The sequence below is a fragment of the Carlito syrichta genome, unplaced genomic scaffold (assembly GCF_000164805.1).
Source record: "Carlito syrichta isolate Samal-C Ts95f unplaced genomic scaffold, Tarsius_syrichta-2.0.1 Scaffold314352, whole genome shotgun sequence".
Classification (NCBI taxonomy): Eukaryota; Metazoa; Chordata; class Mammalia; order Primates; family Tarsiidae; genus Carlito; species Carlito syrichta.
The window spans coordinates 197,938-220,416 of record NW_007258448.1 but is presented as its reverse complement, the minus strand read 5'-3'; the positions used below and the strand labels follow the sequence as shown (position 1 = coordinate 220,416).

The window sequence follows — 22,479 nt, the reverse complement described above, 5'->3', positions numbered from 1 at the left end:
GCCCGGCGGAGCGGGTCTGGCCGGCCGGGGCGGGGGACACACCCGGGGCTCCTCCGCATCCCGCGCGGCCTCCCTCCTCTGCCTCCTCGAGGCGCTTTGGGGTCGAGGTCAAGGAAAGTTCGCACCGAAATTCCCTCGAACGTATTAAAAGGTTTGGCGGCGGCGCGTAATTCCCCCTCTTCCGCCTACACCCCCCGCTTCTCCCAGTGTCGTCTCATTCCTTTCCCTTTGCCGGATTCGATTGCCTCACTGCCTGTGTATTTCGTGAGTTCGCCGCGAACAACTGTGCCTCGACTCCGCTCCCTGTCTTTGTTAGTGTTTCTCGGGGCTGTTTCTGTGGGAAGGTGGGGGCGGTGGGCGTGAGGGAGACAGACGTGGGCTTGTTTTTCTCGTCGCTGGAGGCATATGAAGCTTCAAGGGAGAAGAAGGTTTCCTTGATGTGCCTGAGGGAGGGAGGAGGAACCGACGCCTGCCAGATCTCACAACCACAGTAGCTGCGGCTTTTGTTTATGTGGAGGCGCATGCGATCTTGAAAGGCACTGGACGCGATAGCCAGGAAGGCGCTCTCCTTCTGGAAAGCGAGGCCCGTCTGGGAACCGTCTCCCGAGAAAGCATCCTTTTCGTGAGTGCTGTGACAACCGGCCTTCTCCCGCGCCCCCTCCCCAACCCGAGCGTTCCCTCCTTTCCATTAGGTCTGAAGTTTCAGAGTGTGTGGCGTGACACCGAAGTTGCGTGGTTTCTGTGATGTCTTCCTGTTGCTCAAACCCTCCGTGGCTAAACCACAGAATGCCTTTATTCCAGAACATCTCTCGCGCTAATTGCCTGTCGTGGATAACGCGCTCACACCTCAGTAACACAATGGGAAGACTGTTCCCTGCCGGTGGTGGCTTTTCATCGTGTTTAGAATGGCCGCTTGAAATTGTACTGGAGGTGGGCGAGCCTCGGTTCAGAAGGAATGGAGGCAGACCCAATGTTCACTGCCCCAGCATTTTTAATCGGCGTAAATAGTTTTGCATCCCTGTTAGTTTGATGTAGGTGCCAGGCCTAAATGTGCTGTTCTGATTAAAGTGTTTGTCCTCCCCTCGCCCTCTCTCCCATTCGCAGTTATTTGATATTTCTGTGCAGGTGGTGCACCGTTTGTGTAATGCTGCAATTCTTGGGAAACTGTAACTGGGGTCCTGAGAGATGCTTTTCTGGAGGTGGGTGATGCCAGAGCCTGCAGTGGATCTAGGCAGGATCAGGTTTCTTCTGAGGGTAGGGATTTGTCCTTGATTTAGTTTGTAGGGTACGACCATAGGTAGGTAACTAAATACGTTTTTCCTATTGCAGTATCCTTTGGTTTTATATCCTTGAAGAGCTGATGACCTTTGTGTTTTAGAGAAGTGACAGTTTTTAGGGAATTACAAATGTTGACCTCTTGCACTTCTTGGAATTTAAGTAATTGTGTTTCTACTGAGTTCATTAAAGCATTGAGAGGAAGTAAGTCTCGTTTTCCCAACTACATTTATTACATTTACTAATTGAAAACTAAGTTTCAGTTTGTAATTTTGGTTTCTAGCAATTCTGGGTTAAATTAAAATCTAATAACTCAATAGATTGGAAAAATAAGTAACTTGTGTGTAATTAGACAAGCATGTTTAAGTTGCAGTAGCCTACATTATCAAGGCCAAGTGTGTGTGTATAAAAAATCTCATTTGTGTAGTCTTACAAGGCTAATGGAGGCATCATTGAGGCTTTATAAATAATGTAAGTTGTGTATAATGTAGAGTCTCCAGAGACGGCCGAGAAAGCATCATTACCAGCCTTTTCAACCTGCTTGAGATCTTAAATTGATTTACAGCACTGAACTGGTGCAAAATGATACATCAGGATGACATGGGGTCAGCCTGTAAAAGTCTATGATGTCAGCCTATTAGTTCAGTCATCATAATTAAACCATATTACAGGGGCAGCTAAGCAAGAGTCTGGCGTTAGACTTCAGATATGGGTGGTGCATGGATTTTGTTTATAGTGGAAAGGCTGGAATGGCTGGGAACTGTTGTTTCTGAAAAAAGGAGAGGCTCACAGAACTGGATTTCTGGGGGGAAAAAACTGAAGATAAATGCAGAGATATTCAATCTGTATTGTATAAGTCGCTTTTCATTTGGCATTGGAGAGACAGATGCTTTGGGGTAATGGTAAGAACCTTTGCAGCTCTGATCCGTGTACTGAACCGTGCTTCATGCGAGCCTGAATTTAACTTGGCCTTAGGGACCTTCTAAAATATCAGAAGAGCACATACTTCTTATCTCTGATCCTTTTATTACCACTGAGTTTGCACTGTATTGATGTATCAGCTGACATGTTATTTCTTTAACTAGTCATGGTTGCCAGGCCTCCACTAAAAACAAAGATATTTGAATTGAACGTGTGAACAATTCAGGAAAAGAAGACCCGTATTTTCTGCTTATTTCTGACTATCCTTGTTCAGTGTGTGGCTCATCTAGGGCTTTGCTGTCCATTGAGGTAGCCATAGTCATGTGGCTATTTAAATTTAAACTCAATAGGAATGAACCTTCCTTTTTCCAGCACTAGCCACATCGCAGGTGCTCAGGAGCCTCATAGGCTAGTGGCTGCCATGTTGGACAGTGTGGACATAGGCTCACTCCCTCCTACTGTGGCTAGTGGCTGCCATGTGGAACATTGTGGACATAGGCTCGCTCCCTCCTATGGCTAGTGGCTGCCATGTTGGACAGTGTGGACCTACGCACGCTCCCTCCTCACAGAAGATCCTTCTAGACATGCTGCTCCCGGAACTTGACCTCTCTTTTCCCTTGTTTCCTCTGCTAATGAGTTTGTGGGGTGAAAGAGAAAAAGACACTTATCATCTGATTTTCCTAATAACTGGCTGTTTAAAATTTAAAAAACAGCGTGGAAGTGACAGTTGAAGCTCCTGGATAAAAGGAGATTGACTTTTCTGTATATCTGATGTATCGTTAGTGTCATGGATCCTAATTTGATTTAGAGCATCGAGCAAAAGGAATAAGTACAGCTAATTTTTTCTGAATGTTTGTGCCAGGCATTGTTTATAATACTCATATCTCATTTAAGCCTCAGAATATCCCTAAGTACTGTTGTTAGCCCTTTTTTTTTTTTTTTTTTTTGAGTTGGAGTCTCACATTGTCGCCCAGACTGGAGTGCAGTGGCCGTTCCCAGCCACCGCAGACTCAACCTGCTGGGCTCCAGCTATCCTTCCGCCTCAGCCTTCCAAGTAGCTGGAACTACAGGCATGCGTAGCCCAGCTAATTTTTGATTTATTGTAGAGATGAGGTCTCGCCAAGTTGCCCGTGTGCGTCTCGAACGCGCGGGCTCAGGGAATCCACTCACCTCAGCCTCCCAAAGTGGGATTACAGGCTGAGCCACCGAGCCTGGCTTGTTATCCCATTTTACAGGTTGAGAAACTGAGGCCAGAGCGATCCAGTGTTTTGCCTCAGGCTATGTAACTAGTGAGTGGTTAGGTTTTATAATCTTAACTGGGATATGAACCAGGCAACTTTGTTCTTAACTCTCTTTTTTTGGTCTTTCATCTAGAATACTCTAATAGTCATTGCTCTGCTGTGCTTTACTATGCCAGTATAGACATATTTGCTTTTACTTGGGGTGCCATTAGATAAATGTACCTCCTGCTATGCTTTTCTGGATAATCTTCTTCCTCTGTTGTCCTTTTGTAAGTGTTTAAGAAAGGAAAAGATAATGTCAAGGCATACCTAAGCAGCACATAATTTGAAGAACAAGTCTGACATAAAAGTAATGCATTCAAAAGCCCAGTTAGTTAGTTTTATCTCTACTTTTCTGCATAATTCCCACCACTTTCCTCTTGCATTTTCCTGTATAATCACATGCTGATGTTACTTATGAGGGATGTTATAGGAGTTCAGTTTATCTGTCTTGTGAAAATTAGTCTTGTCTTCCCTGAGTTGACCTTGAGATAAGAATAGTTCATTGGAAATGTCTGGGGAATTTTTTTTTAAACCACTTAATGTCTACTTTCGTATAATATTTTACAATTCCATTCTTCTTAACTTTTTCCCATTTTTTTGCTCAGGGCTGTTTAGGAATCTGTTGAACTATGAGTCTTGTATCTTCTGCTTATTCCCATCCTCATAACCAAAAATGTTTATATGCCCTGTTGAGTTTGTGTGTAACACCTAAGTACCCAGATTGCATGATCTTTCCAGGTGAAGCACATCCATGGGACTGTTCTGCCAAGTGCTTTCATAAACATTAAGATCTGTAATTTACTTTCAGGAGAATAGAGATATTTAGCATTGACAGCTGCTTTAAAGATTTTCTAATCTGGTTGGTACGTATCAAGGTGCACAATCTGAGGTCCAGAGGAGATAACCAGCTGGTCCAGTCACCCAACTGGTGACTGGGTGGGGGAGGAATAAGCCAGGACCTGGATCTCTCTTAGTGTTAAGTGCCCACTTGTTGGTTTTTTTTCCCATCACACTCACTGCGTTCCTGCTAGTCTGAGCATATCCAATGTAATTTGAGGAGAGGAGGAAAGAAGAATTTTTTGGCATGATATTGATTTTTTATACCTAACACTGTTTGGGCTAAGTAGGAATCAAATCTGACAGCCGTAGAGAGATGTTTGTTTTCTACAGATTAAAATTGATTCTTTTTTTCATTCTGGAGATGGAGAAGAAGAAGAGCCCTATGTCTAATTTAATCAACAGGACCTTTTTAGGAAGTGGGGGATCCAAGATTGTGTAAAGTTCAAATTAAATCAGGAAGTCTGACATATAGCAAAATACACCAGTCTCCTCTTTTGGCTCTAAAAAACATTCACATTCTTAACCAAAAGCTAAGGTTTAGTGTCTTTAGGGGAGGAGCTGGGGTTATTAAGGAGAGGGTTGGGCAGGTCTAAAGAGAAAAAGGTGAAGAAAAGAGGTATTAAGTCATAACACGATCTCAACTTTGAAGTTGATGAGACGTTCTGGCACTTCTCTGTACTTTTTGGTACCACGATTTCAGGGCATGCTTTGATAACAAATAGGGTATCTCTTTGCCCAAACTGAATCTCTTGACTATATTCCTTTTCAGCTATCATCTGGTAGTACAAATATTCAGTCTGATATGTCGATCCATCAGTTGATTTGCAGCAAAAATACCTGAAGTGTTTTTAACACTCTGCTCTAGCTTCCTTCAAAAAAAAAAAAGGGGAGGGGGGGCAAAGCTAAATAGCACGAATGTAATTACTTAAAAGCTAAATTAAAACATTCATTTTGGTGTGCATTATTAAAATGGTGTCAGTTTTAGAGTTATACAGTTAATCCCCTATGCAGAAAAGCTACATTTACAGCTCTTATTGGCTGACTTACAGAAATGAGCAGGTTTTCTAGAACATTCATTTGCATAAGGAAAGCTATCTTTCAGACAAACAGTTCTACTCTAGTGACTGCATCCGTTTTAGGAAGTTACTGGGAACTGCAGTATTTGAACAGTTTAGCATCTTTGTAATTTTTGTTGTAAGGTCAAATCAGAACTACAGAGAAAACTCCCTCTTGAAAATCAAGCATTAAATCCTCTAAGGTTTGAGGAAGTCCTTACCTGGTGATTCTCCCAAATCTCTCCTTTGTTCCTAGTGTTTGAAAAAGAAGCTTTATTATTTTATAAGAACCCACCCAGGTCTGTGGTATGGTGAATTGATTTCTTAACCAGTTTTTTCGAGACAACAGGCCTAAATTTAAAGAACATGAGACTTTTTTTTTTTTATGATTGTTAACTATATATCAATATACTTTTGAGCCCAGGGTGTAAATGAATATTCATTATGGCCTGTTTGGGAAGAAGGGGTCATAGGGACCTGTCTACTCATTCAGAATATATCTTTATACATTTTTAAAATGTTTTATTTATTTAGGGTTGCTGAATTATGGATATTTTCCCCTACAATCTGAGATTTGTTAGGTTACTCAAACTGTTCATCTGTTTTCTTCTTGTTTTCTATTTTTTGTGGTTTCTTTGTGGTGTGCTTATGCAAAGTAGAGGTATGTCAGACCTTTATAGCTTTTTTTCCCTTCAGCTTCAAACACCACACCAAAAAAAGGGACTAATTATCTTTCAACTATTATAATTAGGCATTAAATTCAGTCATTCAGTTAGCTAAATGCGAGATCTTTTGTTTGTTTAGTTTGAAAGGAAGCAGATCTTTTTAGGAAGAGGGATATTAAATAGCCCCTTATTTGATACTTTTGGTGCAGTATTCTTGTAAGTATATGCTTCATTTATTCTATGAATATTTATTAGTTCCAAAAGGCTCATGAGTTAATGAGAAGACACAGAAATGAAAAATTAAATGCAACAACCTTGTAAGAGTTGTTACAAGTTAACCTAGGGGCACCCTATGCAGACAGCTGGCATGAGGATCCCTGCGGTGTGGGTCTGCACAGGTGGAAGGGAGAGAGGCACTGCAGGCAGAGTAGGGGGTGGAAAACCTGGGAGGTTAGCACGAGTGTTGCGAGCAGTGCTGGTCCTTCGGGTTTCAGCAGTGATATTCCTAGTCTGCACGGGCTCAATAGCCATGTCCACAGGTTGCTGTCGAGCACTTAAAATGTGGCTGGTGGACCAGACACAGTGGCTCACACCCGCAATCCTAGCACTTTGGGAGGCCGAGGCAAGAGGATTGCTTGAGCCCAGAAGTTTGAGACCAGCCTGGGCCACAGAGCAAGACCTTGTCTCTACGAAAAAAATTAGCCAGGTGTGGTGGCACATGCCCATAGTCCCAGTCACTTGGGAGGGTGAGGCAGAAGGATCGCCTGAGTCAAGGAGGTCAAGGCTGTGGTGAGCCATGATGTACCACGGCACTGCAGTCTGGGTAACAGAGTGAAACTTTGGCTTTAAAAAAAAAAAAAAAAAGTATGGCCAGTGCGACTGAAGAAATACATTTTTTTGTTTTAATTGGTTTGTTTCAGCAGCCACACGTGACTATCATTCAACAGCGCAGCTCAAGGTGCTAGTGAGCCATTGCCTGGCCTCAGTGGGTGTACCTGAGGGAGTCCAGCATACAGGGTGGAGGCGGCGTGCAGAAGAGTGAAGTCTGTTGAGAATGCAGGGGGCTGCAGGGCCTGAGTGAGGAAGCAGCGGGAAGTCACCAAGGGCGCTTGGACATGCAATTTGGATTGGAGGGGCAGAGCCTATGCCAGAAGGTGAATAAGAGAGCTCTGAGTTATCTAGGTAATGACAAACCTCTGGTGAAGACAGACACGGAAGAGTTTTTCTGGACCAAAAAACCCACGAAGACTTGGTGATTGTATGGCTGTAGAGTCATGAGAAAGATGTAAAAGGTTATCCTTAAGTGTCCATCCTCAGTGGCTGGGAAATTAATAAAGCCATTACTTCAGAATAGGCAAGAACTGGTTGCAGAAGGACAAAGGATAATGCAGATGATAAGTCAGAACTGACATGTTGAATTTGAGGCTTTGTAGACTCTTGGCAGCCATCTAGTGGGTGAGGGAACCCCCGAAGGGGAGGAGAGCTGGTGGGCTGGGCCTTGCATTGGAACCCACAGTTAGGAATTAGGAAGAGGAAGAGGCTGACTTTAAGTAGACAAAAGAAGAGACTGGAAGAAAGGTGTGGGGTCGGAGTGGTGACAGCAGGAAGCCCTTGAAGAGAGATTCCGGAGGCAGGTTCAAAGGGGGAAATGTACGGTTCAGGGTGAAGAAGAAAAAGTTGGATAATCAGGTGATCCAGTTTTGGAGAAGACGCAGTGTGTGTTAAGAAGTGAAAAATAGATGCTTACACTCCCTCAAGTGATTTGTTATTCAAAATAGATGAGACTTCTTCATATTCGAAGGTTGAGAAAAGGAAGTCAATGGACAGAGCAGTTACAGATGGCGCCATTAGTGATCTGGAGCACAGGTGACAAAGTATTGACCGTGGTAAGGAGGGAGAGTTGTCTGAGAAAGAAAGAATGCGTCCAATAAGAGGAAAGCCCATGGTCGAGCTCCTGCCAGTGTGCTGGTTTCCCAGTGTTGTCGGAGGCAAGACCCTTCACCCAGATGGTGAGGTGGGGACTCAGCAGATTGTAAGGGGGGCTTGGGATTGCTGGAGACGTTTTGGAGGAGCCACAGCAGGTAGGTAGTGTGCCAGGCGATCTATGGGGAATTTAGATTCTGACCAGTTGGCGGAAAGTCTAGAGTGGAGTTTGATGGCACTGCAGGAGAGGTACCAGTCGGTGCCTTCTGGTATCCCTGTGTGGCCTGTGGGCTTAGGAGAACACGTGGCTCCGAGATGAGGCCCTAGAGTCAGATTGCCTGGGTTCAAGTCCAAGCATCAACAATACTTGCTTTATAACGTTGGGAAAGCTGCCATTCACTTTTGTACCTCCCTCATCTGAGGAATGGGGAGAACAGTGTTGGGCTCAGGAGTGCTCCATATTCCGTCTGATCTGGGATGCTGTTGATCGTAAGACATTATTTCAGGTATTAGTGAGGAAAACACTGCCAGTTAAACATGACACACCATTAATTGTTAAACTTACTGGTTTCAGAGGTGTTAAAATGGAAGGGGAGGACACGGGTCTTACAGTAGTGAGGTACAGAATACATACATGATTCAGTATAGGACCTGGCTTATAATGAACATTCAGAAAATGTTAGCTGTTTATAAAAATCATCATTTTTTAAAAAGTCTAGAATGTTAATGAGGGCCATATCAAGTCTAACCTAGATAAGGGAGTTACAAGGTTATGATGGACTAGATGCACTGAGAAGAGGTAAGTGGTGGGAATCCTGGTAATGAAAGCGTGAAGTATCAATTCTGGGAATTTGTAGAATGTTTCCCTAACATTTTAAGATAAAAGTTTCCAAGGAAAGTATAGAAATTGAACTAAGAGAAGAATCTCTTTAATGATTTAAAAGTTATTTAAGTTGCCCAGAGCTTTAAATATATATATATCGAATTCATCTATGGCTTTTCCTACAGCATTCATTACTGTTGACTAATTTCTTTTTTATTAAAGCAATACGTACTTAGTACAGAAAGATTCTGGAATGGAGTCTTGTCATAGTGTTAAAAGGATGGGGGATTGATTTATGCCATTGGGGGAGTACTATTAATAGCTATACAGCCCTTCTAAATGTGGCTCCAAAGGCAGAAACAATAAAGGAAAATTTGTATAGACTTGACAGCGTTTATGTGACCAAACATACTCAAAAACACAACCTGAAAGACAGATAACAGATTTGCAACAAGTAATTGTTCTTTGTAAGAAAGTTTTATATCAATAGGAAGCACCACCCCAGTAGAAAAATTGGCAAAGTACTTTAACAAGCAATTCACAAACAGATGAAATACTGCTGTCAGTGTGGTGATATGTGCCTGTAATCTCAGTTACTCAGGAGGTTGAGGCTGCAGTGATCGGACCTCTGCACTCCAACTTGGGGCAGCAGAGTAAGACCTTGACTCAATAATAATAATAATAATAATAATGTGAGGTGTTCCCAGCCCTTCAGAGGCTATCAGTTATACAGTTTCTCAGCCCTCTGGTGTCACTGATGAACCTTTAAAAAAGATGCCAGTGCTTGCTAGAGTTTGTTGAAATAGACTCCTTTCTCTCCTACCTGAGTTGCAGTACTAGACTTTATAGTGGCATTTACTCATTGGTGTGTGAGGCACAGTGATAGTCTTAGAATATGGTTTTGATTATTCACATGGACGAGTTTATGAGGTATTAAAATAAAGTGAGAAAAGTTCCCCCATGTAGTAAAGCCTCATATAAAGTTTAAAAAAAATGTTAAAGTTAGGCATCAGTGTTTGATTTTCCAGATTTTCTTTTAAGAATAATAGTGGTCATGGGTTTTCTGTTGGTGGAAAAACTCAAACTGTTTTTCCTCTGCTCTCACACTGCAGCGATCAACCCAAAATACTTGTGTGACCAAATGTGTGGGAGCTTTTCCCCACACAGCAAGCAGCGTACACCAGCTGGATGTCCTCTAAGTCAATTCATTTCAGATACTATCTACCTTGGGGACAGCCTCAGATTCCACAAGTTGATGGCTCAGTCCCACAAGTCTGCCCACCCACCAGTCACAAGTTTGGGCCTCTGGAACTTCTGCTGACCAACAACCCTCTCTCTTTGGATTCGATTAAATTGCTAGAATGGCTCATAGAACTCAGAGAAGCTTACATTTACTGATTTATTATAAAGGATGTCAAAAAGTCTAGAGATGAAGAAATGTGTAGGGCATGGTGTGGGGGAAGGGGTAGAAATTCCATGCCCTCCCTGAGTGCACCACCCTCCAGAAACCTCCCTGTATTCAGCTATCCAGAAGCTCTCCGGACATTGTTCTCTTGGGTTTTCATGGAGGCTTCATCAAGTAGGCATGATTGATTAAGCCATTGTCCATTGGTGATCGGCTTAACCTTCAGCCCATCTCCCCTCCCCGGAGGCTGGAGGGTGGGGCTGAAACTCTCAACTCTATTTTGCCTTGATCTTTCTAGTGACCAGCCTCTGTCCTGAATCGAGAGGCTGCCAGGCATCAGTCTATCATTAGCATACAAAAAAACATCACTCTGGAGTCTCCAGGGATTTTAGGAGTTGTATGCCAGGAAGCAGGGTCGAAGACCAAATATATATTTTACAGTATCACAGGTTTAAAAGGCTTTTTATATGCTACCCATAAGAGAATGAGCCTGAGTCTGCTGGTTATTGGTAGGATCCTTACCTAACTGAATTATGTTGTCTTACCTCAGCATTAAGTGGGTTCTTACCTAGCCACTAAACAGCATCATAATTTGTCTGCATATTCTGTCTTACCATTTCCTTTCTTTTAAATGATCTGCGACTGTTTCAAAGTTGGCATACACACACACACAAAAAGGCTTTAACATTTCACTTGTGGGCTCTCACTTGGGCCTGCTGGTATCCACTGCCTGTCCTTAAGTCCTTTCTGAGTGGCATGCATTGGTCAGACCTGTCACGCAAGCTGTTTAAGCTAAGTTAGAGATGGAGGATGAATGCCAGAAAATGGGTCTTAATTTTATAAAGATGGTAGGTTTGCATGAAAGAGGACGGCGATATGGGGACTGTTGCTTTTGAAATTATACAGCTGATTGTGTGTAACTTACCATTTCATCTGTGACAGCTTCCTGTTTTGCTTTTTGCCGATTGCTGGCTTTGCAGTCCAGCATAATTAATAACAACCTCTTTATTTTCCCTGTGTTTATGTTTGTGTGCTCAGGACTTCTATTTAGTTTATTCAAGCTTGAGGGAATGTTTGATTGGTTTTAAATATTTTTTCTGTTAGCTGTGAACAAAATTAATTTATCATTTAAATGTTGGCACAAAAACTATATATAGCATTTATTTGCATTTAAACACTGAAGAGTTTTGTCAAATTGTGTGGGCTGAGATTATCTGTATTCTAGGAAAGCCTCCTTTAAAAATCAGGGTACATCCTCACTGTGGGTTCCTGCTTTTTTCTTTTGTTTTTTGGTTGAGTTGGTAACCCATCCAGCAAATATCCCATGCATTCCTATTGTGCATCCAGCACTGGGCTATGCTTTGGGAGGGATAGAGAAATGTGTACATGATTTCTTTCTGCCTTGAAGAAGCAATCGGTAGGAGGAGATTATAAGTGTGAAGGTGTTTCACTTACGGTTGGGTTCGTGTTTCAAAATCAAGGGATTGGGAAAGAAGTCTGATACAATTGGTAGAGCTTTTGTCTCCGGCCCACTTCTAGTTGAGTTCGTTCTTTCGGCAAGGTTTTGAGTGTCTGTATTCACATTTATACTTATATCCATAGTGTATTTCTTATCCAGTTTGGTCCAGTTAGGAGAAGGGAGCCTAAGTGTGGGACCTGCATTGAGGATCTTGTAACTCTGAGGGACAATCAAACCTGCTTGTCTAGTTGAGCATCTGCTAATACCTTTTATTACAGTTATCTTATGAACTTTTAGCCCAGTTCCTTGAGGGTAGGGACAGTGATTTTATGATCTTTGTGTTAGCACAATGCCTAACACAGTGATTCTCCCTGATCTGCTCGTCAGAGTCACATGAACAGCCACCACCACAAAAGTGCCGGGGCTCATCCTTTGGAAGGGTTATGGTGGAGAGTTTTTTAAAAAGTACCGCAGGGAATACTAGTATTGTTAACATTCAGCAATAAGAAGAACTGTTGGCTAACACACAGTCCCTACTTGATGAGTGAGTTTTTTCATTTTGATACTTTTAAAAATATGTCAGGAAATACAGTATGGTATGTTGTAAGCGCACTGTGGGCATGAACCATGTCTTTTCTTTTCTTTTTTTTTTTTTTTTTTTTTGAGTTGGAGTCTCACTCTGTCGCCCAGACTGGAGTGCAGTGGCCACTCCCGGCCACCGCAGCCTCGCCTGCTGGGCTCCGGCGATCCTTCTGCCTCAGCCTTCCGAGTAACCGGAATTACAGATATGCGCTACCACGCCCAGCTGATTTTTTGATTTATTGTAGAGATGAGGTCTCGCTGCCCAGGCGGGTCTCGAACCCGCGGGCTCAGGCAATCCACTCACCTCAGCCTCCCAAAGGCGCAGGATTATAGGCTGAGCCACCGAGCCCGGCTTGAACCATTTCTTTTACACTCTGTATCACCTGGCTCTGTGTGATTCCTGTTGTAGGTGCTCAGACACACCGGTTTGGTGCTGAGGATTGCCTGTTTTGCATGGAACACTTGCTGAAGTTCTTTGAGGAGAAAGAGATAGAAAGAAAGGGTAGGTGCATTTGGCTCCTTTCCCTTTGTGAAGGAATCGGCAAGTCTTTGAGCCCAGGAGTCTAGAAGCAGAGTTCCATAAAGCCGTTGAGTCCTGGAGTGCTCAGATTACGAAGAGCAAGGGAGAGGATGAGTGTGGGAGGACAGAGCAGTGGTTCGCCTGGCAATGCTAGACAAATTTTGGGTTGTCATAACTGGGAGGGGGGCCAGGAGGTTACAACTGACATCTAGTGGGTAGAGGCCGGGGATACTAAACATTCTGTAAACTCAAGTTGAAACCCTTGAAGTAGAGCTGAAAAGGGGGCTCAGGAACCAGGATCACGGCAGTGGTGTGTCCTGCCCACTGTCCCCGCCACCCCGCACAAGGTCTGTTGTGCCTTTCTCTCCACTCTCACTCTCTCAGCCCAGATCCTCTGAGCACAGAGTACTGTTTTTGATCATTATCTATAGGTAGCAGAGTGACTTCAAGCTGTGCGTTAGGCATTAAAACGAATAGAAGAAGGGTCCTTCAGTTAAATTTTCTTTATCCCTACATTTGCTTGACTGGAAGTATTTTTTTTTTTTTAGTTGGAATCTCACTCGGTCACCCAGGCTTGACCTGCTGGGCTCTGGTGATCCTTCCACCTCAACTTTCCAAGTAGCCAGAACTACAGGCATGTGCTACCACACCCGGCTAATTTTTTGATTTTTATTGTAGAGACGCGGTCTCACCAAGTTGCCCGGGCTGGTCTTGAACCCACAGGTTCAGGCAATCCACTCACCTCAGCCTCCCAAAGTGCTGGGATTACAGGCTGAGCCACCGAGCCCAGCCTTGACTGGAAGTAGTACATCAAGAAAAGGAAAATTATCCAGTAATTTTTATTTTGTTTTGTTTATATTTTCAATAAAGGACTTTAATCAGTGGGATTGTAAAGAAAATGAAATTTCTTAAAAGTAGTTTAATTTTAATATTCCACAAACTCATAAGAACAGGATTATTAAGATTTAAACACATCCATGGGCTGTTGGTGTGAAGTACTGTTGCCAATTTTTTTACATTTTGTTGAATTATAGCTTATAGCTTTTCATTATTCTAAGCTCTTTACATTCACGTCTATTTAATTGTGTCACTGCTGCCTGGTAAAACTCTTGGTTTTTCTGTGTTCTGGGAAAGTGGGAAGATACCAAGAAGGAAAGCAACAAAAATGAATAAATTGGGAAGGGAAGGAAAGGAGTTGGAAAGATTAAAAAAAAAAACTGAAAGTCCATCCTTGCCCGTTGGTCTGTCTGCCTTGTGTCAAGGCAGGGGAGGAGGTTACTAAGGACATGGGCAGTGGCGGGGTGGCCTGGGCAGGTTCTGGAACCTTTCCATACCTCGGTTTTGTCATCTCTAAATTAGTACTTGTTATATAGGATTCTTGTAAAGATTGGGATCTCTATTTAATACATTTAAAGGCTCAGAACGGTGCCTGGTGGTGATGGTGATGATATAAGGATGCATTTTGTTTCTTTCTGAATACAGTTGACCCTTGACCAACAGGGCTGGGCAGGTCCACTTATACTCAGATTTTTTTCTCAACCAAAAGAGGATAGAAAATACAGTATTTGTGGGATGTGAAACCCAGTATTCAGAGGGCCACTTATCTGTATGAAGGTTCCCCAGGGCTGTCTGGAGGACCCGAGTACACTGTGGGTTCTGGAATGGAGGACGCCCTGGAGCTAATCCCCTTGTGTACTGCAGGATGGCTGGACTTGTGCTGAAGATCTGTGGAGACCATGGGCGCACTTTTATGTAGTGTTTCCCATAGAGCACCTACGTGACACTTGAAAATGGGTAGTTAATGATGATACAGCTTTGCTGAGCTTTCAAACTGGGATGTCTCATGTGTTCTTCAAAAATCTGTTTTTTGCCTATACTATGAATTCCAAGAGAAAGAATGATTTATATAACAAAATGTTTATCTTTGTACGTTTTTATCTAACCAAACCATTAGAGCTGTCATCCACTTATAGATGTTCCACAGCAATTTTTGAACCTTTTTTTTTTTTTTTTTGAGTTGAGATCTGGCTCTGTTGTGTAGACTGGAGTGCAGTGGCACAGTTATGGCTCACTGTAGCCTCAAACTCTTGGACTAAATCTATCCTCCCACCTCAACCTCCCAAATAGCTGGGACTACAGGTGCATGCCTATTAAAGATTCAAGACTTGGGCTGGGCATGGTGGCTCACTCCCAGCACTTTGGGAGGCTGAGGAGGGAGGATCACTGGAGCTCGGGAGTTTGAGACTAGCCTGGGCAACATAGCAAAACCTCATCTCTAAAGGAATCAAAAAATTAGCCAGACATGATGGTATATACCTGTAGTCCCAGCTATACGAGGGTCGCTGAGGTGGAAGGATCACCTGAGCCCAGGAGGTTGCAGCTGGCATGAGCCGTGGTCATCATGATCATATGCTCCAGGCTGGGCAACAGAGTAAGACCACAACTCAATCAATCAATCAATAGTTAATGGATACTAAAGCTCTTTTAATAATTGAGCATGTAAAGGTGGAGAACATGGGTTCTGAACCTCAGAGGACTGTATGGGTCTCTCCATTCTGATTGGTAAATAAGTTGCTGTAGGGAAGTTAGTGGATAACACTGGACTGAATTAGCCAGGCGTGGGTAGTGTGTGACTATAGTTTTGGCTACTTGGAAGGCTGAGGCAGAAGGATCGCTGGAGCCTAGCAGGTCGATGCTGGGGTGGCCGTGAGTGTGCCACTGCCCTCCAGCCTGGGTGATGGAGTGAGACTCCAACTCAAAAAAAAAAAAAAAAAAAGGACGGGACTGAACAAATGATCAGAAGTAGAAAAGGTCTAGGTTTATAGTACAGGTTTCACCTAAATCCATAGGTGATGAGTGCTTCTGTCTGAAGCCTTCGTTCTCTAAGACCAATGGGAAACTTTGCATTTGCTTTTTTCAGCTCTTAGGTGGAGGGAGCACTGACATTCTGGGAGAGGGCTGCTGCTGTTTGTTCAGTTTCTTTTCTGAGGTAGCCAAGTGAACGTGTGCAAGGCCAGTACAGTTTTTGGCAAACGGAAACAGACTGTTATTGATTGTCGTGTGGAAGAGAGTGAAATCTGACCCATCTCAGTGTTTGTTTCAGTGATTATATTTACTCTAATTTTTAGACGTTATTCTTTCAAGTACAGATTTATATAATGCGAAAAAGAACACGACCAAGTTCCTCTTGAAGATATTTGAGTAATATAGCACATTTTTAAAAATGCTTTTTTTAAAATTTTAGATTCAGGGGTACTCATGTGTAGTCGTCGAAAGGACATTTTATGTGGTGGTGGGGATTAGGTCTCAGGTGGCCAAATTCCCCAGATAGTCTCCAGATAGTGATCATCATTCCCTGTAGGTAATTTCTGAACATTAACCTACCTCCATTCTCCCCCATTTTTGGTGTCCTCAGTATGGTTAGAACAAGTTTTTGATAAGAAATGTATGCGCTGAAAATTTGATGGATGTTCGCATTGTTAATGGAAAGGGAACTAGGGCACTAAAATGGGAAGGAAACCTACTTTTTTGGTATAATATGCCATTTTGCAAAATTGCATTTTTTGATCATGTGGCTGAATTACTTAATAAAGAGTACATTCCATTCCCATCCATATCATATGCACCCAGAATGAGGTCATATATTCCAACCCTGTATACAGGAATACATTTCTGGAAAATCCCAGTTCAACAGTATTCCATGCTGCCTAGATACACTTTTGATGAGCTTTTCCATTATGAGAAGATAAGTCTTGCCACCTCTTGGTTATAGTGCTGTCTTCTAGAGCTGTGGGGAGTAAATTTCTTACCTACTGTCAGTTTTTATGTATTACTTTTATGATTGGCATCTTAAATTTGAAAACAGTAATTGGTTAAAAGTAAAAGTGGTCAGCTCCTGCTCCCAGCCCACTCCTAAAGGGAACCACTTGTTTAGTTTTGTTCATTTCTTTCCGGACCTTTAAAAATGGGCATTATATACATAGATTGTTTTTGTTTTTATTTGTGTTTTAAAAGGGGATCATTGTTCTGCTACTTCTTTTAACTGAACAATTATGGTATGACTTTCTTTTCATGGAAGTTCATCTTTCTTTCCTTTCATTTTTAGCAGTTGTGTCATAGCTGAATAAGCCATAATTTATTTAATCGTTTCATTATTGCTCAACATCTGGGTTATTTATTTATTTATTCGTTGAGTCAGAGAGTCTCACTCTATCACCCAGGCTGGAGTACAGTGAGGCCACCGCAGCCTCGGCCTGCTGGGCTCAGGAGATCCTTCCGCCTTAGCCTTCCAAGTGGCTGGAACCACAGGCATGCGCCCTCACGCCCAGCAAATTTTTTGATTGATTGTAGAGATGAGGTCTCACCAAGTTACCCAGGCTGGTCTGGAACCCCTGGACTCAGGCACTCCTCTCACCTCCACCTCCCAAAGTGCTGGGATTACAGGTGTGAACCACCATGTCCGGCCCAACATCTAGTTTATTTAGAATATGAATATCCTTGAATGTTGATCTTTGTGTATGCTCATCCGAGGATGCTGCTTTCTTCATAACTCTCCTAACTCTTACACCTCTTCATTGCCACCTCCTGACCATCCTTCTTCCTTCCTCTATAAAAACATCCAGCTTGGTAGTCTTTTTCTGCCCCCCCCCATCATTCACCCTAATTCCTACAAGGTTTAACTCCTAATTGTTACTCCCTTTATACTACAGGTTGAGCATCCCTAATCCCCAAATCCGAAATGCTCCTGAATCTTAAACTTTCTGGGTACTAATGTGACGCCACAAGTGGAAACATCTACAACTGACCTCATGTGACGGGTTGTAGTGTAACCACAGTCAAAACTTTGTTTCATGCACAAAATTATTTAAAATAATTACCTTTAGGTTATGTATATAAGGTATATACACATTTATACAAATAGGCACAAATGAATTTTATGTTTGGACTTGGGTCCCATCCCTAAGATAATCTCATTATGTATGTGAAAATATTCCGAAATCTGAAACACTTCTGGTCCCAAGCATTTTGGATGAGGGATATCAACAGTACTCTTGTCACAAATTATGAGGACTGCAATGCCTTTGACTTCGCCTCAAATACTCAATCTCTGGCTAGAAAGATTCTGTCAAAAATGAGAAAAAATGAAAAACAAAACTAAATCTCATTGTCTCATAATATGGGGTCTTCTACTTCTAAAAATTAAACAGATTTCCCCAACTTGATGGTTATTTCTTTTCTTTCTTTATATAAGCACTACAGTGTTATTTGTTCATGTCTGTACCTTCATAATATTCAGAATCTGACAACTTGTGCCAGATGGTCCAAATTTTTATCATCTTGTACCTTAATTGCCAGAGCTTCCTAACTGGTCTCCATACTTCCATTCCCGCATCTTTCAGTCTGTTCTCACCCCAACAAACCATAGTAATTCTGTTCAGCTGCATGTGGGATCATAGCATCCCCTTTGCTCACATCTTCCAGAGGGTCCCAACTTAATCTGGAGCAAAAGCTAGAAAGTCCTTTGGGGTCCCCCGTGTGTCTGTCCCATCACCTCTCTGACCTCATTTCCCGTTACTGTCCCCTCACTCCCTCCATTCCAGCCACCGCGGGGGCTCCTTACAGCTCCTTGAACATTTCAGGCACATTCTTGCCAAATATGCCTTTGTACTTACTTGCTCTTCTCTCGCTAGGAATGTACTTCCCCAGATGTCCCTCTTCAGGGTGCTGCTATTCAGATGTCACCTTCTCAGTGAGGCCTTCCTTGACCACCAGGATGGAGGCCCCATGTAAGCAGGCACTCTGAAAACCTGTATGGTCTCTCTTTTCAGCGCTGTCCCTAGCGCTTAACTACTTGGCACTTGGTAGGTGTTTGTTGAATGAATTGTATGACTGTAGTGGTTATCAGTTTTGCTTTTTATCATTTTCTTTTATTATTTTTGTAAAGTCAGAATTTCATTAAACAGACAAAACTAGAATATAAACTTCATTTTTGGGGTACATACTAAGTATTAAAATTAGGCTTGTGAAACTGCTCTGTTAATAAAATACTTTTTCGGAGTGTTACACTTTTCAAATCAACCTTACATATTCATATTTAATATTTATAACAATCAGTGATGATATCAAAATTTTGTGGAAAAGCAAATTGAGGCTCAGAAGTTGTTTTTCGTCAAGTATTAAGTGAAGAGCTGCGATTCAAGCCTTTTCTAGTTAAGGACTCTTGTTTTCAAAGTTAGAAACCATTTTAAAATGACAAAAAAAGTTTAGGGGTTTTATTTGAAAATCTGGAGACTGTGCCCTGATTTCTCATACTGAGTTTAGTCTGCTTTTTGTTTCCATTTTGAAAATAGGTAAACTAAATGGTTAACTTTAAAATTCCTGACACTGACAGATCAACAAGTTTTATTTCTCTCACCTGTGGAGGAAGTGGCCTCCACCCAGTTTTACTGAATTAGGAGGGAAGTGATTTTTTCAAGTGATAAAAAGAAATAAAATTCCATGCTCTTCCCAGAGGAGGAGTTCAACAATTGGGAGAGTGGCGTGAGACCATATGTTGGTTTGTAAAAGGATATAACTTGTAAAGATGTTTCCTTTGATGCCTGTGATGAATATGGATGTGTTTCCCTTCTAGAGGGTCCTGATTAAATTATGCAATTAGGAGCTGAGCTGAAGGATCTAAATATAGGGAGAGGGTTCAGGCTGTCCTGCTTTGTGGCTGTTGGTTCACCCCTCCAGATGTGCATGTTTGTTGTCATAAACAGCACCTGTGAGATCAGTGGAGAGAGAAGAATATGTTCCAAAAAATAAAAAGTACGGCAGGATTTAAAAAATATATAAATAAAAGGAAGAGTTTTTCTCCCCCTGTAGTTGATTCCATTTTCTTCTGTGAATTTGGGGTTTTGAATTACTTTTTTTTTTTTTAACCTGATCAACAAACTTTAGTATCAGTCAGTACTGATTTAAAAATGTAGATTTGCCATTCACTAGGATGTGGTCTTGAGAAAGTTACTCTGAGACTCAAGTTTATTGGTAAAATTGAGATCATGATTTATATTAGACCTTGAAGGATTCAATGTGATAATGTTTGTAAAAAAAAAAAAAAAAAAAAACCAGTATAGTGCTTGCATAAGGTAGTAGCTCAGTTAAACGATTTTGTTTATTGATGATAAATCATTCATAACTGGCCACTTATGGAAATTTACCCCATTCAACATTCTTTGTAATCTGTAAAATTGCTATTTTGGAATAACAGTGACTCAAAGAGAATAGTTTTTTTCCTCTAGGAAACTACTACTGTAGACTTTTTCCTTGGGTAGTCAATAAAATTAAATTTTAAGATGCTTCTGGTCTTCAGTCTTTCTTGTATTTGAGAAGTGAGCACCTGCAGGCCTGAGGAGTCTTTACGGTGTCTGAATTGATGTGAATGTGGATGATGGACTTCATCAGGGTGAGGTAGTAAAGAGCTATCTTGAAGGACTACCATGTCCTGAGGACAGTATTCCATAACAAGCCTGAATTTGAGAATGCGGGTTCAGTGAGCTTAAGGAATGTGATATGACTTTTAGAGGAAATGGCACGGAGTTGTAGAAAAGCCAAGTTTGTTGAAGTTGGGGACAGTAAGAACTTTTAAGTGCCTTCAGTCTGCTTAACTAAGCAAGTAATCATCTAATGAGACAAAACAGAACTGACACCTGCTATTCTATATGGAGTCTCTGTGACTTAAAAAAAAAATTACCAGGTGCCCTATGAGTAGTCTGTATTTGTCTGGATGGTAGGATTTGCATATGTAGAGCAGAACCGGAAAAAATTCTTCTCTTAAAGAATTTTCTAATACAATGAAGATATGTCGAATAGTATACTTAGCTCATCTAAATATCTAAACTACAGTTATATCTTAGAGACTCATGTCATTGTGACATCTATAAATACCTTGCTTCCTTTTCATCAAGGGGATGCTACTTTTGAAATCGGTTAGCTGAAATGTCACAGCTTGCAACGAACTTACAAGTCGTAAGTGATAAGCTGAAATTCCAAGTCTACATGTTATTCTTTTTCTTTCTGATTCCTAATGTTTCCACTCACTTAGCACTGCTGAGAGACCACATTGCTGCTCTTGTTAGCATGCCACTTAAGTCACATCTGAAAGACTGGCTGTTAGTGTCTGTGCTTTAAAGACAGTAATGCCTACCTTACTGCATTACTATAGATAGGCATTCATGAGCTTCAGTCAGTCCCTCGCTTCCAGCCCCCCAGTTGGCTCAGATTTGGAAAATTAATCTCTGGAAAAAAATGTTTAATGGAAGAAATGGGAAACTATCCTGCATTCTTGTTCCGTGTTTGGAAGGTTGGGAAGTTTGCAAGTGACCAAAAAAGGCTCAGCAGGTGGAATTTGACTTCTGGGCATTTGTGGCAGGAGACTGTCCTCTGCTGTGAACTGACCCAGGCAGCATTCTGGGAGCTCCTTGGATCTCCAGGTGGCTTTCTTGGACAGGAATTTTGGTAAAATATACTTCCCCCACTGAGGACTCAGTTGAAGTACGGTTCACTGTAGCCTGACTTTCTAGCAGTGCTGTTAAGTATTGTACTTTAAAAAGTATGTTAGAAATGGCTTTATCCATTTTTGTTTTTCTTTTTGTTCTAGGATATTTTTTTCTTATTTTGGTTAGTGGTGAGTTTTATTTAGCTGTATTTAACTCATCTGAGATTGAGAAATGTTGAAAGTTAAGGGCTAACTGCTATTTTAAACTAGGAAAAAGGAATGCAAAGGCCCTTCACCAGTTTCCTCGAACAACACAAGTACAGCAGATCCTTCAAGAAACCCCGTTTAATTCAGTGTCGTTTTGTTACCACGCTGATGAGAGAAAAAAACCACATTGATCCCCAGCTGGGGCCACTGCCCATATGGAGCTAGCATGTCCTCCCCATGTCCGTGTGGGTTTTCTCTGGGTACTCCTGTTTCCTCTCACATCCGGAAGATGTGCGTGTGGGGTGAACTGGCGTGTTTGCATGGTCCCCGCCTAAGTGAGTGTGGGTGTGGGTTCTGTGTGAGTCGCCCTGTGATGGGATGACCCTTCTCCAGGGCTGGTTCCCATCTCGTGCCCTGAGCTGCCGGGATGGGCTCTGGCCACCCACAACCAACCCTGAGCTGGAATAATTGGGTAAATAATTACCTTACTTGCTTTTAGCTCACGTTTATTTCACTGTTTGACATCAGAAGTGTTTTGGTCTTTATTTAGAAGCTTGGCGATGTTTCTGTGACCAGAAATGTGCTGTAGGAACTTCACTCTTGTTTATGTCTGTTGGCCTATGGTAGAAGTGGTTTTTTTTAATATGTCATTTCGCTTAAAGTCGCAGTTTCTAGGAACCTACCGAATGACATTAAGTGAAAACTTACAGTACCTCAAACCAAGTTAGTTCCTACTTGGAGTGACTGGGGAAAAGAAGCATTTAAACATGTTATTTGCTGAAACCAAATCACAGAGCTTTGCTACTGTACGGTGTTCTCTGAAGCTAAGAAAGCTAGATCCTCTCTGTTTTTGTATTCATTGTACCGGCATGGAACTTGTATAGCAAATTTTAACTTGTCTTTTTCCTACTTTAAGGGCAGATAAAGAAGTATCATGTTCCTCCAGAAGCTGGAAAGTTGTCTTTCGTGCTTTTTGGGGGGAACTGTTTGGAGTTAGTACCACTTATGGTTGTGTTCTACTTATCTGAGAGTGCTGTGTTCA

General features: G+C 42.0%; 1 protein-coding gene and 1 pseudogene across 4 annotated transcripts in view; one reads left to right on the top strand and one right to left on the bottom strand.

Moving 5' to 3' along the window:
• The window catches only part of LOC103274044, a 27,069-nt pseudogene extending 15,891 nt beyond the window's left edge, over positions 1-11,178 (bottom strand). The window contains exons 1-3 of the transcript XR_002482734.1: positions 11,116-11,178; positions 7,035-7,181; positions 190-395 (exon numbers count right to left, since the gene is read on the bottom strand). The product of XR_002482734.1 is annotated as a nucleophosmin-like (transcript). The remainder of the gene's footprint in view (positions 1-189; positions 396-7,034; positions 7,182-11,115) is intronic.
• SMAD1 (SMAD family member 1) overlaps positions 240-22,479 on the top strand; it is a 72,808-nt gene continuing 50,568 nt past the window's right edge. The window contains exon 1 of one of the 3 annotated variants that reach the window (XM_021719283.1): positions 240-311. The gene's annotated coding sequence lies outside the window, so the exon portion shown is untranslated. Of the gene's footprint in view, positions 623-22,479 lie in introns of all 3 variants that reach the window. The other 2 variants (XM_008071513.1, XM_008071514.1) reach the window with 2 other exon arrangements.